Source organism: Panicum hallii, chromosome 6 (assembly GCF_002211085.1).
Source record: "Panicum hallii strain FIL2 chromosome 6, PHallii_v3.1, whole genome shotgun sequence".
Lineage (NCBI taxonomy): Eukaryota > Viridiplantae > Streptophyta > Magnoliopsida > Poales > Poaceae > Panicum > Panicum hallii.
This window is the reverse complement of record NC_038047.1, coordinates 30,367,107-30,382,708: the sequence shown is the minus strand read 5'-3', so window position 1 is coordinate 30,382,708 and position 15,602 is coordinate 30,367,107.

The following is a 15,602-nucleotide window of genomic DNA, read 5'->3' as shown; positions in this document are numbered from 1 at the left end:
CACCCGCGGAGGGGAATAATAAAGATCATGCATGGGTATATCAAGGATGAGGCTAGGGTTCATTTGCGTTAAAGCGAGGTTTTACATATGCAAGGGTTCATTTAATAAAAGAGTTTTCTCAAGCCATTTTTATAGTAATCGAATAATAGGTGGGGTTGATCCTACACAAAGGATCCAAGTTTTATTGCTACCAGACTCCACGTCCACAGTAGCTCACTGCACAACTGCCGGGCACTTTCAAAACAACTCACGCCACAAAACCAACCATCCCAAAATGTCTATTGGGGTGACCATGCCGTAACTCGCCCAATACCATGGACATGGCTATTCGAATAGATTTTAAACTTTGCAGAGGTTGTACACTTTACCCACGAGTAGGGTACCGCACTACGAACACCTTAATGTCGCGGCGTGTAACACCCTAAGGTGAATTTTCCCTATTTTTAATGAATTTATTTGAGTTTAAATAAATTTTCCAGTCTTTTACTTAATTTATATCGCATTTAAAGTAATTTTATGACGCAAGAAAATAAAATTAATCATAAGATCCACCTGATTGTGCATTCATGCTGGTGCATTATTTTAATTGTGTTGGGTTTGAATTCAAACTTATTTGAATTCAAATGGCTTTGTTTGAATGGTTAGAGTGTAGAAAAAGAAAGGGAAAAGAAAGCAGCCCAACCCCAAACCCTTGGCCCAGCCCAATTCCCCTTTTTCCCTCTCCTCTCCCTCACCCGCGGGCTCTCTCTCCCTCTCTTCTTTCCTGGCCCACTTCCTCCCTCGGGCCCTCCTCTTTTCTCTCCTCCTCTCCCCGCACGGCCCGGCAGCCGGCCCGTTTCTTTTCCTCAGCGCCAGCCCGAGCGCCCCTCCCCTCCTCTTCTCTCGCTGCCAGACCGGTCCCACCGGTCAGGTGTTTCTTCCCCCCCCTCGCGACCTCCTCTGTTTCGCCCCGCCGGACTTCCATCTTGGCCGCTGGCCGTGGTCCGCGTTGCCGCCCCTTGGGCCCTCCCCTCTGTGCCCTCTCCTCGGTGCCACGCCCAGCCGGGTTACGGGCTGGCCAGTCCCCGCGCCCAGGTTCTTCTAGAAGGGCGCCGCGTTCGGATCGGGACGGCCCCAACGGCCCGCGAGAAACGGCGGCTCGGTTGACCCGCACGCCAAGGCAGCCAACTTCCCCCTTCTTAGCCGCAGCTGCCCCCCGCACAGCCCTCCAACGCCTCTGCGCACCCGCCGCCCGAGCCCCCTTGCGCTGCCCCGTTCCGCCGCTCGATTTTCCGGTAAGCCGTAGGCCGCTCCGGGCAATTGATCGACGCCGGTGAGCCTTCTACCCTCCTGACCCCCCTCAACGTTTCCCAGGAATCCCCGTACCGGTGCAAAGGGATCCGAGGCTCGGAGAGCGCCGGCAGTCGTTCTCCCCGCCGAGCACCGCACCGCCTTCCCGCCAAGCACCGCCGTCACGCCTCGGCAGGCCGTCCCCGTCCCAATTGGTGCCTCGGTAAGCATCCTCCCGATCTCCTGGTGCTTTTGGGGAAGAAGCGGTAGCTGGTAGGCCAGTCCCGCGCTCGGAACGCCCTCGCGACGGGGCGCCGCCAAGCGGACACGGACCCGCCGCCGTAACCGTAGTGCGGAGGCAGAACCGTGCCCACTCAAACCCTAGATAGGTTAGGCGGTCCACTAGTTCCCTTCCCGGCCGAGCTCCGCCTAAGATCGAGACCGGGTGGCCAGGAATTCCCCGCGCCGGCGAGGCGCCGCCGCGGAGGCAGGACCCGGTGACCACGCAGCCGTTCCAGGGGGGGAGACCCGAGCCATGAGCTGAGCCGTCGCGTTTCCGAGCCGAGCTGAGCCAATTAGACCCGAGCCGTCTCATCCTGACCCTCGATTTCTGATCCGGCGGCCCAGATGCGTCCCACTCGTGAGTCAAACAGGAGGCATACCGGTCAGCGGTGGTCTTTTTGCTAAAGAGTCCTTGTCCTTCTTGGAAATCAACCCGCGGTCCATCTTAAGTCAAAAGTAATTGCAGTTCAACCCTGATTTTACTCGTTTAAGCCCCTGTCTTTCTCGGAAATCTAACCCGCCGTCCAGCCTGAGGTTTCTAACTAGCTAGCCCCTGAGTCTATGCTTTAATTACGTTTTAGTCCTCGGTTTTTGTCCAGAAGCCCTTGGAAGTCCTGTTTTTCTTACAATTAGGTCCCTGGATCCTGTTTTAAGCATAGTTTTCACGTTTTAGCTCCGTTTTAGGTGTTCTTTATATCCATGCGATCGTTGTAACGCGTAGATTAGTTCTAGGCTAGTTTCATGTGCTGTTCTATTGTATTGGTGTACTGTTTTCTTATAGTTGTTCTTGCTATGCATGTGTGTATGTATGGGCTATGTTTGATGATCGTGAGTAGACGCGGAGCCTTTGGAGCAGTACCAGGAGCAGCCGTCTTCCGAGCACTTCGAGCAGCAGCCGGGAGAGTACGAGGAAGGCAAGTATAACATGAACCTCCTATCACTTTTAAATACAATTTCATACTGCATTTTAATACTGTATACCTATAAGGACTTCCTAGCCACTTTTATATCCTTATATATATCCTTTGGGTTGCATTTTGGTTAGTTGTGCTAGGTTGCTGCGCTATAACAAATCTTGGTCCTTTTTAATTAATTTGATTAATGGTCTTATGCAACTTAATTCTGGAGCCGACCCTCTGTGCTGTGTGCTTGAGTGGTTTGTGCGTCCTTAAAAATATGTTTTTGTTAGAAACATGGTTTAGGGGGCCAGCACGGTGCTTAGTGCTTGGTTGGCCACTCTCCCTAAGGACCGGTTCATAGAGCGACAACCTGGGACAACCGCGCAACCACAAGACTGGTATGGGACGGTCTTGACTTACTAATTAGGTCATTTTGGTTCGGGAGTAACTTACCTGTGTGGGCAAGAGGGGTGGTAAGCTTCAATGGTCCCTGCTCCTCCGGCTTGGTCTGTGCTGTGTGTCTTGTACCCCCGGAGGTGGGCCCCATCGTCGCTGATCCAGAATCCTTAGCGGTTACACCTTACCAACGTGATTCTTTGTAACAGTCTCGTAGTGTGCTTGCTAGCCATCTCACCCAAGGAAGTGTGATGAACAACTAGCGTAGCTCACGACTTGTGGGTAAAGTTGTGCAACCTCTCGAGAGTGTAAAACTGATATATCAGCTGTGCTCACAGTCATGAGCGGCCCAGATCCTCCGTCTGATTAGTGGGGTTATCAACCTTTGACGAGGGAGATTCCCCGGGTGGTTTGGTTTGGATGGTTCTCAGTAGTTCTTAATTAATATTGATTAATTCTTATGCAATTTGGGTTATGGTAATTCATCCACTTGTAGTAATTAGCTTAAATAAAATTTGCCAAGACTAAAAGCTAATGCAGTTGAGTCAGCTAACCTTAGAGCCTCATGCTCGCGTTATACTTGTTGAGTACGAGTTTGTACTCACACTTGCCATTCTACTCTTCTGTTCTCTTTCGGATATCTTCGACTGCTGCTCAGTGCCCGGCAACGTGGAGGACTACGTCAGCGGCTTCGACGACTTCTAGGCGTTTGTCTCCCAGTCGACGTCCCTGTGGCGCCCAGCTCTTTATGTATTCCTTTTACGCTTCCGCAACTCTTGAACCGATTCTTGATTCGGTTGTAATAAAATAATTTATTCATGATTTATTTACGATTTATATTAATGTTATTTGTGACATGTGTTGTGATATCTTGATAATCCGTCGTATATATGCGTGACTTGATCCTGGCGCATATATGATTGCTCGATTTATATTCTTATAAATCGGGTGTGACACGGCGGATCCTAACAAAGCCCTTACCCACCTTAGCCGAATCTAACTAGCCAACACGGAAGCAACCATGGGGTTAATGACCTATCAACAAAGTCATAACCGGGACAAAACTCACACAGATCGTATTCCTTCTCCATGGTCTCCCGTCGCTCACCCGCTCTCCTTTTGGCTAGTAGAACAACTAGTGGGGTTTATGCTAAGCCGTTGCCCACATAACAGTCGAGTAGTTGTACGATAAATGGGTTAGGCAAGATGACACCTCAGTTCATCCTTACATTGACAAGACGGACATCTCCCAACCATGCTCAACCACAAAGGTACGAGCACACCAGTGGCATTTCACACAGAAACCACCGTCCATCTCATCGGGTTATGTCTTTCTTTGATTTTTACGAAATCCCGTTTTATCTTTTAAAACACTCACACCCTTATTTTCGGTAAAGCGCTTTGTGGTCACGATTAAAATATGATAAAGGGGATAAAGGTAATAAGCGTCGCTAGCAGTAGTTAACGTCCAACAGAGCAAATCCTATATAGACATTAACCTAGGTCATCAAGGAGTAGTCACAGCAATCAAGGGGTGGCTATCCAACCATGTCTTGCAATAAAACAATGCATTTTATAAAACAGGCCAATAGGTTGTGGTTATAAAACTGGGATAAATATGCATCAAAGGATGGGATTGGACTTGCCATTCACAAAGCCTTCCGGGAAGTCCTGATCGAGGTACTGTCCTTCAGGTTCAGGCTCGCGGTACTGGTCCTCGGACTCTTGCTCGCAGTACTGCTCGTCGACGGGTTCTCCCTTGGTCGCTTCATGATCTACGGCGCACACAAACAAACATACAATAAAGAAGAGAAATAAAGGTTTTATCATCGGGCCCGAATCAGGAATAACTTAAGAAACAATGGTAGAAAGAATATTTTTGGGAGTTTTCTTGATAGCGTGGCCGAAATTATGTTAGAAATGGTGCAGTGAAGTTTCGGGGCAAACGGAGGATTTTTGGCGCATGAAATAATGGGCGGAATAGGGGTTTAAGGAATGAATAAGGATCCAAGGGCCTATTTGTAATTACTGTTGGGAGGGGAGGGCTTGATTAGAATTTTTGGGAATACCTAGGGTACTCTAAAAAGGGTTGGGGGCTTATCCGTAATTATTTTGTGTAGTGGAAGGGTTCATTTCCTAAATAGAGCGAACATGGGGTTTATTTGGAAAAAGGGGATTAAAGAGAGGTGGGGGCTCTTAATGAGATAGGCACAAGGGCAGGGGGCTCAGGGCAAAGTTGCCCTTCTTCCTCCTCCCGTTGCTTGGAACAGAGGAGGGGGAGGGGCGCCGGCGGCGGCGCCGATTCCGGCGGCTCCGGGGCACGGCGGCGGCCGGGGGTAGGGGCAAAACGGAGAGCGGGGCAAGGTGAACCGATTCCTCCACTCACCACGAGCTGGGGTGGCGCACCGTGGCCTGCCCACGGTGGCCAACAGCAGCGGGCGGAGGCGCTTGCGGCGGCGGCGATGCAGGGCCAGGGAGAGGGCTAGGGGCGGCGGTGGAGGTTGTGGTGGTGATGGGGCGCGACGGAGGGTATTTATAGGCTGGCGAGGGCGAGAAGGAAGGGGGCGCGGTGGAGGCCGGTGAGCTCCGGAGGCGGTCAGTAATGGCGGTGGGGGCGGCGGTGGCGCTGAGTCATCACCGCGTAGGGTGGTCGGTGGCGCGTAGCGGGGAGGAGCGGCCTGGGGGATGTGCGGCGCAGGGGGGGCGACCAATGGCGAGGCGAGGCGTGGCGGCCAGCTCTGCTCCGCCGTTGCTCGCAGGGGCAAGCGCAAGCGCCGAGGCGGGCAAGGGGGCACGGCGTGCGCAGGGGAGGGGCCGAGTTAGGCAGCGCCAGTGGAGGTCGACAGTGGGGGGGTGGTGGTGGCCGGGCGCTCGGCGTCGAGCTCTGCTCAGCATCGTGCTGCGCGTGCAAGTGGAATGAGAGAAGGAGAAGGAAAAAGAAGAAGAGAAAGGGGCAAAAAAGGAAAGGGGAAAAGAGAAACAGGGGGAAAAAAGGAAGGGAGGGGGGTTGCGTCGGCGGAATTCGCGGTGACGGTCGCGGGCGCGGGGTTGAGCACGCGGCACGGTGCATGGGTCGAGGAACAGAGAAAGGATGGCGGTAAATTTTGGATGTCAGACGGCGAAACATCAGGAAACGTTTTGGGCGGTTAGGAGCTTTGGACGGTAAAAGATTTAGGAACGATTTGAGCTCGATGATGAAAAAGTTTTGAAATTTATTTTTAATGAGTGATTTGTACTATAATTTAAATAAGGTAAAAACGTGGGCGTTACAAACCTACCCCACTTAAAATGAATCTCGTCCTCGAGATTCGGCTGGTTCCTAAATAGATGGGGAAACTCTTTCTTAAGGGCATCTTCGCGTTCCCATGTAGCTTCTTCCACTCCATGTCTGCTCCACTGAACTCTGCAAATCCGTATTTCAGAGTTTCTTGTTCTTTTTGTGACAGTGTCCAAAATCTTGACAGGTACTTCCTGGTATCGAAGATCTGCCTGTAAGGCTATTTCTTCTTCCGGCACCCGTTCTCTCTCGCGTACCCTCAGACATCTTCTCAGTTGGGATACATGGAATACTGGGTGTATGTCAACCATTCCTTCTGGTAGCTCGAGACGGTATGCCACAGCTCCAATTTTCTTCAGCACCTGGTACGATCCAATGTACCGAGGGGCTAGTTTCCCATGTACCTGAAATCTTCGAGTCCCTCGAATAGGTGAAACCTTGAGATAGATGAAGTCTCCTAAATTGAAGCTTACTTCTCGTCTCTTCTTGTCTGAGTAACTCTTCTGTCGAGATTGGGCAGCCTTCAGTTTTTCTCTAATTTCGGCCACTCTTTCTTCCGCTTCCTTTATGAGTGCGGGTCCAACTAGGGCACGCTCTCCAACTTCTGACCGCATCAGGGGGGTTCTGCACTTTCTTCCATACAGAGCTTCAAATGGTGACATGCCCAAGCTTCCTTGATAACCGTTGTTGTACGAAAACTCAGCATACGGTAAACTTTGTTCCCAATCCTTGCCATAAGTAAGGACACATGCTCTTAGCATATCTTCCATAATCTGGTTCACCCATTCTGTTTGACCATCGGTCTGCGGGTGATAAGCCGAACTGAAATCCAACTTGGTGCCCATGGCCTTATGCAAACTTTTCCAAAACCTAGAGGTGAATTGGGCTCCTCTATCCGAAACAATTCTGCTAGGCACACCATGCAGCTTCACTATGTTGTCCACATAGAGCCGGGCTAGCTTTTCTCCACCATAATTGGTCCGTACGGGTAGGAAGTGAGCGACTTTTGTGAGCCGGTCCACTATCACCCATATGGAGTCATGTCCTTTCTGTGTCTTCGGTAAACCCACTACAAAATCCATTCCTATCTCATCCCATTTCTAAACCGGGATGGGTAAGGGTTGCAGCAATCCTGCTAGCTTCTGATGTTCGGCCTTGATTCTTTGACAAGTATCACAATAGGCGACGAACCCTGCAATGTCCGCCTTCATTCCACTCCACCAATACTTTTGTCTTATATCCACATACATCTTGGTGGATCCTGGGTGGATGGAATATGCCGAGTTGTGGGCCTCATCCATAATAGTCTGTCAGAAGTCTCCTTCCTTAGGTACGCAAATTCTATTTTTGTACCATAAGGTTCCTTTGTCATCCACTCTAAAATCTGGTGCCTTGTTTTCCTCAGTATGCATGCAGATTCTCATCAAGTCTTTATCGGAACCTTGTGCCTTTCTAATCTCATCCTCCAAAGTGGGCTGAACACTCAGCTTGCAACTGGAACCATGGGGGATGATGTGCACATTTAATCGTGCTATCTCTTCCTGTAGGTGGGCATCCTTAGGTCCATAAGATTTCCGGCTTAAGGCGTCTGCTACCACATTTGCTTTACCAGGATGGTAATGGATTACCACATTATAATCCTTCACTAGTTCTAACCACCTCCTTTGCCTTAAGTTCAACTCTGGCTGGGTGAATATGTACTTTAAGCTCTTATGGTCTGTGTAGATCTCACACCTATTCCCAATCAGATAGTGTCTCCAAATCTTGAGGGCATGTACTATGGCTGCAAATTCCAAATCATGTGTTGGGTAATTCTGCTCATGAGGCTTGAGTTGTCGGGAAGCATATGCCACTACCTTCCCTCCTTGCATAAGGACACATCGTAATCCTTGACGGGATGCATCACAATAAATGACAAAGTCCCGTTGGATATCTGGCAAGGTTAGTACCGGGGCGGTTGTCAGTCTTCTCTTTAACTCCTGGAAGCTTCTCTCACATGACTCGGTCCAGGTGAACTTCTTCTCTTTCTTGAGTAGCTCTATCATGGGTCAGGCTATCTTGGAGAATCCTTCAATAAATCTCCGGTAATATCCGGCTAAACCGAGAAAGCTCCTGATTTCACTAACATTGGTTGGTTGCTGCCAATTGGAGACCGCTTCGACTTTTTCGGGGTCCACTGCTACTCCTTCCGCGGTCAAGATATGACCAAGAAATGCTACTTTCTCAAGCCAAAATTCACACTTGCTGAACTTGGCGTAGAGCTTGTGCGCTCTCAACTTTTCCAGAACCACTCGTAGGTGCTGCTCATGTTCTTCGACACTCTTGGAGTAAATAAGTATGTCGTCAATGAAAACTACAACAAACTTATCTAACTCTTCCGTGAACACCTTATTCATGAGGTTCATGAAATAAGCAGGTGCATTGGTGAGTCCAAAGGACATCACCGTAAACTCATATTGCCCATAGCGGGTGACGAAGGCCATCTTTGGAATATCACTTTCCTTAATCTTGAGCTAGTGATATCCTGACCTTAGGTCTATCTTGGAGAAATACTTGGCTCCCTTCAGCTGATCAAAGAGGTCATCAATTCTGGGAAGGGGGTATTTGTTCTTGATGGTGACTTCATTTAGTGCACGGTAATCCACGCACATCCTCATACTTCCGTCCTTCTTCTTGACAAACAAGATCGGAGCTCCCCATGGTGATGAGCTTGGTCTAATGAAACCACTTTGTTGTAACTCTTCCAGTTGTTTCTTTAGTTCTGCCAATTCAGAGGCTGCCATCCTATAAGGTCTCTTAGCTATAGGGGAGGTTCCAGGAACAAGGTCAATGACAAACTCTATATCCCTATCTGGCGGCATTCCCGGGAGTTCTTCAGGGAAAACATCTAGGTATTCATTTACTACTAGAACTTCTTCCAAGGATTTAGCTTCCATACTAAAAACCATTGGGTCCGGTCCACTTCCCCGAGTATGGCAGGTTACTTGTACTCCTTCTGGGTTAGTTAGGTGTACCACCTTGTCAGCACAACTTATATGGCCATTGTGCAGGCTTAGCCAATCCATCCCATGGATCACATCTATACCTTTAGACTTAAGTACTACTAGATCTGCTAGGAACTCTACCCCACTTAAAATGATCCTTACCCGGGAACAACCCAGTCGGCACTTAATGTCACCTCCAGGCGTTCGGGTTAATAGGGGTGTTTTTAGTAGTTCTGTAGGTATATTGTGCTTTTCCACAAAACTTGAGGATACGAATGAATGTGATGCTCCAGAATCAAATAATATTGTTGCCAAAACTGAGCTGACTAGAAACTCACCAAGCACTACGCCCTGAGCGTCTTGAGCCTCTTGCGCGTTGATGTGGTTGATGCGGGCTCGTCCGAAGGACTGCTGGGGCGACCCCATCTCCTGGTTGTTGCTGCCGGTATTGTTACTGCGGATGGGTACATGATTGGCTCTTGATAGAGCTGGCCTTGGTCCATTCACCGAGTTGGAGAGAGCCGATGCTGCCGGCTTGTTATTGGCATATGGGCAATTGGCAATGAAGTGCCCTATCTCACGGCAGTTGAAGCATGCTCTGGCATTGTTGCTGGCAGTAACTTGGCTTGCATTGCTCTATGGGGCCTTCATGGTGTTCTGGCTCTTGAATTGTCTAACTGGGTGTTGGGGGCTTGAGAGCCAGTAACTTGTGACTGGGTCCTATACTGCATAGGGGCTTGGGACCTAGTCACTGGAGGGCCAAGGTGCCTCAGCTTCTGGAAACGGTCCTGCTGGCGAGCCTTGGTTTCTAGGAACTTACGCTTATTGTCTCTCTTTTCCTCTGCCATGGCTCTCTCGGTGATGATAGCCATGTTCATTAGTGTGTTGAAGTCTGGGTAGATGCATGGGGAAAGCAGCTTCTTAAGTTCTGCATTTAAACCCTTTCTAAACATGTCCTGCTTCTTTTCATCCTTGTCTACTTCCTCCAGTGCATAGCGAGCTAGTTCTATGAACTGGTATGCGTACTCCTCCACTGACTTGTTGCCTTGTTGCAGCTCACGGAACTCATCTGCCTTGCGCTTCACGGTGGCTGCTGGGATGTGATAGCGATGGAACTCATCCACAAATTCCATCCAAGTGATAGTGGAGGCATCCTGAGCAGCTGCATAGTAGTTCTCCCACCAAGCCAAAGCAGTTCCAGTGAGCTGATGAGCAGCCAAACGGACCTTGTCATGGTCTCCATGCTCAAATGGTTCGAGTTTTCTCTTGATAGTACGCAGCCAGTCATCTGCATCCAAGGGGCTGTCGGATCCTGCAAAGGTGGGTGGCTTGGTCCTCAGAAAAGCTGTCAGTTTGTCGTTTGTACTCTGCTCACGGGGCCTTGGGTTGGTGATGACATTGGTCAAAGCTTCCAGTAGGAGGTTCTGGTTGTTCAACACTTGCACCAGGTCAATGGCCGGTGGGGGTGGGGCCTGACGTGCTCCTACTTGGCTTCCTCCTCCCTGCTGGCTCACTTCCTGATCTTCCTGATCTTCATGGCCGGGGGCTTCTCCGTGCACACCCTGTTGTCTCTCCACACTTGGAGTGGTATGTGCTCGACTTTGGAAGGTCCTGGTGTTACGCCTAGGGGCCGTCTGTGGATTGGGTAAAACCTTTATGAGACTTAGTGATATTTTATTTTCATATTTTTGAAAAGGTAGACTCCACCTACTGCCGATAATCGCGCAGACTAACAAGCATCAAGCACAAATAGTTTTATTTATTATGCTCGGGGTACAACACTTGGGAGGGTACAGCCAAAACACGCATTACACGGTTGGGTACAGAGGGCACAACAGGTGGGTGGGGCACAACTCTAAGCTTGGGGCCGGGACGGCTTCATCCCTGGGGCACCTCTAAGGCATACTACTCAAGGGGCGAGTCGTCTTCCGGGGCGGAGTGCACTTCCAGTGGAATGAGTAGCTCTTCCTTGTCGCCCTCGAGAATCCCATTTTCTTAGGGTTGTTCGATAGCTCCTCCTTCTACGGTTGCAGCAGTCCTTTCGGCACCCTCAGGTGGAGCTTGCGGGGTCCCAAAAAGTCCTCCCCATCCTGTGATGGGTGTTCCAATTAGGACTTGGGTCTCCCCAACTGCCGGGACGGGCGTTCCACTGTTGGTCCATTCTTGCATGCGCCGATCCTGGATCTGCCTGAGGCTTTCATGAGCGACAGCTTCGCTACTTATAGCGGCCGCGGTCCTGGCTTCGGCTTGAGCCACCCGGATTTGGTGCATCCTTACTGCGAGCTCAGCTTGCTCGGCCCGGTGGGTTTGCTCCCTTAAGATTCGGGCTTGCTCGTCGAAGAGCTTATCCAAGGAGATGAGGTAGGCGACCACATGGTACAAAAGGTCTTCTTGATGGCAGTGCCATTCCAAGTTCCTCATGTGGGCCTGCCAGACTTGCGTCCTGATGACCGGAGGAAAAAGCCTCATTGGTGTAGGAATGAGGTGTTCCTCAAAGATCTGGCACAGGTAACGGAGAGCCTTTCTGATGGCCAAGGGATAGGCATCCCGATGTTGAAATCCTATGGCAGTCACTCGCCACGGCTCGATGTCGAGGTGGCGGGTGCTTCTGGCGATGGAGAGAACCACCCTACAGCGAAGAGTACCGAGGTGTTCGTACTCTCTGCTGTAGTACCTTGGGCGCTCGGTAACACCGAGGTGTTCCAGGGAGTTGATCAAAAGGCGGGGAAAACCAGGTTCTTCTTGGCAAACACCCTGGGTTCACCCATTCTCGGCCATCTGAAAACAAAGGTACAGTGAACAAGCCTTGCACACATGGTAGGGTACAAGAAGGATAGCGGGTCTTTATTAGGATCGGGTACATCTTCTAAGGATACATTATTACTAGGGTGATAGCTCTAGCTTAGGTACTCTACTCTTCCCAAGGGGATCCCTCCCCGATCCGGTTAGGTCGCTTCTTTGGCGGAAGACATTGCTCCAATACCTCCTCTTCGGTCTGAGTGCTCTTATCCCAATGGGTTTCCTCGGGTTCTCCCTCCAGTAATCCAGCTTCTCTTCTGTGTGCCTTGATACGTTCCCTTTCTTGAGTGTTTCTTCGCCATATGTCTCAGAGAGAGGCTAGGGAACTCTCCGCTTGAGCCTCAGCTTCCATTGCTCTTCTGCATTGAATTTCCAACTCTTGCTCTGCCTTTTCTGCCCTACGGATTTGGTGCTTCAGTTGTTTTGTCTGTTCGCTGTAAAGTCGGTCTAGGCCGGTGAGGTAAATGGACAGGTGGGAAACCGTATCTTCTAGTTCTTCTTCATCCCTCCCTAATCCTCTCATCCAGGCAATCCACGAGCGTCCTCTCCCTCTAGCAGGTGGGAAAAATCCCATAGGAGTTCGCTGAAGATGATGCCTATAGACCACGCGTAAGCGTTGCAGGGCTTTTCGGGTAGCCTTTCGGTTGGTGTCTGGGAACCCAAAGCCAGTGGTGGAGATGAACCAGGGATCCACGTTGGGGTAAAGTGTGCTTTTTCCCACGAAGATCATCAGGTCACACCGAAGGGTCCCTCTGAAGTTGTGCTCCCGGTAAGTGTACTCCGGTGGGGCCACAACTCCGACGCGTCCCAGGCTGAGTAGCAATAACTTCGGAAGGCCATGCTCTACGGGGCAGATCCTGTCACTCCATCCATTGTCAGCCATCTAGAATTAGACAAGGGCCAAAGGTAAGTGCCGTGTGGAAAGGTGAGTTAAGTGGGGAAAGATCTAGCGGGAAATGGCTTAGAAAATGTCCTCGGTCTTAAGGGTCGCGTCCTACGGCCAACCTACAGCTCTGATACCACCTGAAGCGTCCCCTCATTCGTGGTGACTTAAATGTGATATAAAAATCAGTCCTAGGAGGCTGATACACATTTATTACATCAGATGGTACATTACCGTACAAACTTCAGAGGAGGCGGACACTCGATACAAACGATAATCAGTAATAAAACAGCTATGGTGATACACCAAAGCACGACCAACATGGGATCCAGCTCGGGCTCAGAGTAACACGCTAGCAGAAGCATCTTGCGGAGGCCTAACACCACAGGCAAGGTTGGGTGCGGACGCAACCTCTATTCGACGTCTTCAACCACGAAGTCTGCGTCTTCCTCTGAAGAAAACCACAAATATATATAGGGTGAGTACAAAAGTACTCAACAAGTCCAACCACACCCGCGGAGGGGAATAATAAAGATCATGCACAGGTATATCAAGGATGAGGCTAGGGTTCATTTGCGTTAAAGCGAGGTTTTACATATGCAAGGGTTCATTTAATAAAAGAGTTTTCTCAAGCCATTTTTATAGTAATCAAATAATAGGTGGGGTTGATCCTACACAAAGGATCCAAGTTTTAATGCTACCGGACTCCACGTCCACAGTAGCTCACTGCACAACTGCCGGGCACTTTCAAAACAACTCATGCCACAAAACCAACCATCCCAAAATGTCTATTGGGGTGACCATGCCATAACTCGTCCAATACCGTGGACACGGCTATTCAAATAGATTTTACACTCTGCAGAGGTTGTACACTTTACCCACAAGTAGGGTACCGCACTACGAACACATTAATGTCACGGCGGATCCTAACAAAGCCCTTACCCACCTTAGCCGAATCTAACTAGCCAACACGGAAGCAACCATGGGGTTAATGACCTATCAACAAAGTCATAACCGGGACAAAACTCACACAGATCGTATTCCTTCTCCATGGTCTCCCGTCGCTCACCCGCTCTCCTTTTGGCTAGTAGAACAACTAGTGGGGTTTATGCTAAGCCGTTGCCCACATAACGGTCGAGTGGTTGTACGATAAATGGGTTAGACAAGATGACACCTCAGTTCATCCTTACATTGACAAGATGGACATCTCCCAACCATGCTCAACCACAAAGGTACAAGCACACCAGTGGCATTTCACATAGAAACCACCGTCCATCTCATCGGGTTATGTCTTTTCTTGATTTTTACGAAATCCCATTTTATCTTTTAAAATACTCACACCCTTATTTTCGGTAAAGCACTTTGTGGTCACGATTAAAATATAATAAAGGGGATAAAGGTAATAAGCGTCGCTAGTAGTAGTTAACGTCCAACAGAGCAAATCCTATATAGACATTAACCTAGGTCATCAAGGAGTAGTCACAGCAATCAAGGGGTGGCTATCCAACCATGTCTTGCAATAAAACAATGCATTTTATAAAACAGGCCAATAGGTTGCGGTTATAAAACTGGGATAAATATGCATCAAAGGATGGGATTGGACTTGCCATTCACAAAGCCTTCCGGGAAGTCCTGATCGAGGTACTGTCCTTCAGGTTCGGGCTCGCGGTATTGGTCCTCGGACTCTTGCTCGCAGTACTGCTCGTCGACGGGTTCTCCCTTGGTCGCTTCGTGATCTACGGCGCACACAAACAAACATACAATAAAGAAGAGAAATAAAGGTTTTATCATCGGGCCCGAATCTGGAATAACTTACGAAACAATGGTAGAAAGAATATTTTTGGGAGATTTCTTGATGGCATGGCCGAAATTATGTTAGAAATGGCGCGGTGAAGTTTCGGGGCAAACGGAGGATTTTTGGCACATGAAATAATGAGCGGAACAGGGGTTTAGGGAATGAATAAGGATCCAAGGGCCTATTTGTAATTACTGTTGGGAGGGGAGGGCTTGATTAGAATTTTTGGGAATACCTAGGGTACTCTGAAAAGGGTCGAGGGCTTATCCATAATTGTTTTGTGTAGTGGAAGGGTTCATTTCCTAAATAGAGCGAACATGGGGTTTATTTGGAAAAAGGGGATTAAAGAGAGGTGGGGGCTCTTAATGAGATAGGCACAAGGGCAGGGGGCTCAGGGCAAAGTTGCCCTTCTTCCTCCTCCCGTTGCCTGGAACAGAGGAGGGGGAGGGACGCCGGTGGCTCCGGGGCACGGCGGCGGCTTGGGGTAGGGGCAAAACGGAGAGGGGGGCAAGGTGAACCGATTCCTCCACTCACCACGAGCTGGGCCACGGTGGCTAGCAGTGGCGGGCGGAGGCGCTTGCGGCGGCAGCGATGCAGGGCCAGGGAGAGGGCTAGGGGCGGTGGTGGAGGTTGTGGTGGTGATGGGGCGCGATGTGGGGGTATTTATAGGCCGGCGAGGGCGGGAAGGAGTAGGGCGCGGTGGAGGCCGGTGAGCACCGGAGGTGGTCAGTAATGGCGGTGGGGGCGGCGGTGGCGCTGAGTCGTCGCCGTGCAGGGTGGTCGGTGGCGCGTAGCGGGGAGGGGCGGCCTAGGGGATGTGCGGCGCAGGGGGGGCGGCCAGAGGCGAGGCGATGCGCGGCGGTGAGCTCGGCTCCGCCGTGGCTCGCAGGGGCAAGCGCGAGCGCCGAGGCGGGCAAGGGGGCATGGCGTGCGCAGGGGAGGGGCCGAGTTAGGCAGCGCCAGTGGAGGTCGACAGTAGGGGGGTGGTGGTGGCCGGGCGCTCGGCGTTGAGCTCTGC